The sequence below is a fragment of the Capsicum annuum genome, chromosome 3, assembly GCF_002878395.1.
Source record: "Capsicum annuum cultivar UCD-10X-F1 chromosome 3, UCD10Xv1.1, whole genome shotgun sequence".
NCBI classification, from domain to species: domain Eukaryota; kingdom Viridiplantae; phylum Streptophyta; class Magnoliopsida; order Solanales; family Solanaceae; genus Capsicum; species Capsicum annuum.
The window spans coordinates 2,892,986-2,895,466 of record NC_061113.1 but is presented as its reverse complement, the minus strand read 5'-3'; positions in this window follow the sequence as shown (position 1 = coordinate 2,895,466).

Genomic DNA, 2,481 nt, shown 5'->3' with positions numbered 1-2,481 from the left:
ATGGTTGGAAAAGATTGATGAAAATTTGCAACTTGCCCAATATTTGCAGGTGGTTTGTACCTTGTAGCAATCTCTTGTACAATAATACAACAAATGATGAATGATGAAGTTGTTGTGTTTCAAGGGCATATTGATGGATTTATCATCTATTTTACTCGACGACAACAATTCTTTGCAATAAATCCATTTCTAGATGCGCATATTTCAACTTCAATATGTTTGGATACTTTATATTTTTGGAACCCCACACTCAAGGGACCCACTCGCAAGCGCAGCAGGAGCAAACTTTTGCTTAAATAGAAACTCTCCAATTTTATATTTGTTAATCTCATTAGCTTATGCCGAGCTTAGCTTGTTCGTGTTGATTCATAATTAAAGTAAGTTTGTTTATTTTGTCTTTTGATTATTTAAAATATGAGAAATTTACATAAATCTTGATTAATTTATCTGTATTTACATCTTATTCCAACTTTTTTCAATACTTCTTTTGTTTTTCAGATATATATAATCAAAAAGAGATACAGAAACATATGATCTTTGTGATTTTATGTGATTTGACTGTTTTATCCCTCCCCATAGTTGCATTATGGTATTTTTGGGGTGTGGGAGTAATTGCCATGATTTCCGATGCATTTTGATATTATTTATGCTATATTGTGGTTTTTGATGGCTTTAAGAGTTTTATTTTGGACTTATGTGGATATCTTTTGATCCGTGCGACAGATGGTAGGAAAGTTGAAAAAATTGGAAATATGACTATGGACCCACATAAAACGTAAATCGGGATTGAGGAATGAATTTTATGTGTTAAATGTCTGGTAATTCGAGTGCATTATAAATAACCCTTTTTATCTAATGTTTGCTCATTCTTTTAACTTCTTTTTGAGAGTTAAACCCTAAAATTAGCGTGAGGTTAAAAGTGAAGCTTTTGGGAGTTTAGAAAGTTAACATATATTTCTTTATTTTAAACTGAATTTCAAAGATTTTACCCGTTAAAACTTAAAAATAATTTTTCTTCAATTTGAACCTCGTTTTTTTACTCGATTTGACTTAGGTTTGCACTTCTTTTTCGAAAACCCTTTTCGAAGGATTGTTTTGACCCCAAACTAAAATTAGTTAATATGGATATTGATGATTTTGTTTTGACTCATATATTCCATATTTGATATCTTTAGAGAAGTTTGGGATCATTCGTAAAAATTAAGATTGTGGGTTCGAAGTGTAGCAGGCCAATTTCAACTTTCGAGATAGATTATGGCTTATCTTTCAAACTGTGCTGGGTAGTAAATGATAATACAAAATACATGTTAAAGGTACGAACTAATCATGAAAAATTATTATTTATGTGTTGTGCCCGTATAGAACCTATATGTGATGTAATTATAGAAATTGAGTTGTACGTCATGTGTGTAACCTTGTGGGTCCTATGTGATATTAATTGTCTTGAATACATACGGACTTCATCCTAAAAGGTTTTGGGGAGGAAGGGGGAATAGCGATCTAAGGGAAGGAGCATAGGATAGTGGTCAGTGGGAGACAGAGGCTTCAGAAAACAGTCTGATCCAAGAGTTATTATAGCTAAACACCTGTCAAGCCTCTCCAGAATGACTGTACCTCTTGTTTGTCCAAATGAACTTGCTACCTTTAAATCATAAGTCTGCAAGATCACAGGAGTTGATACAATCCCAGAAACAAGAAGCCTTATTATTATTAATGTAGTTACCACCAAAATTTTCAAACGCTTTAAGGACTTCATTGAAGTCACCTCCAATAAGCCAGGAGTTATGGGTGGTATCCGTAATGCAGCAAGCAAAATCAGAGAGATTATTCCACAAAATTTTTCTATTTTCAAAATTACTGCTAGCATATATAACAACTTAGAAACAAAGGAAGGGTGGAGTCATTTACCTTTATAGAGACATGAATCACTTTGGGGATGATGGCTATGCCGTTAATGCTCAGGGTAGTGTTGTCCCACATAATAACAATGCCCCCAGAGATAACTAAAGCAGGGAGTTGGATTTGACCGGTTAATCCAAGCTCATCAGTAAGAGCTTTATAGTCACTCATTCTGGTCTCAAAAAAAGCAAAGAGTAAAGGTCTGTCCATCTAGATCATAGCTATGAAGCGTCTTCTAAATTCGGATTGTTTGTTCCCGTCATTCCTAACACAATTACAACAATTCCGTGTGGTCTTTGGCACTATCTGCCACTTCAGAAAATTCGTACGCCACAAATTTCTTCAGCAGCACTACAAAGCATCGACCAATCACAATAATGAATCATCACACAAAAGTTTATTACTCATTCGGAGATTTAACGGCTTTTCTAGAGTGACTACATCTGCCTTTAAAGTTTTAAGGGATGAGAGAACTTACTCCATCATCTAGGGTGTGCAAAAATCGAACCGACCAATAAATCGAATCAATAAAAATATTATTAGTTTATTGTTACTAGGTTATTGGGTTACCGATTTTATAAA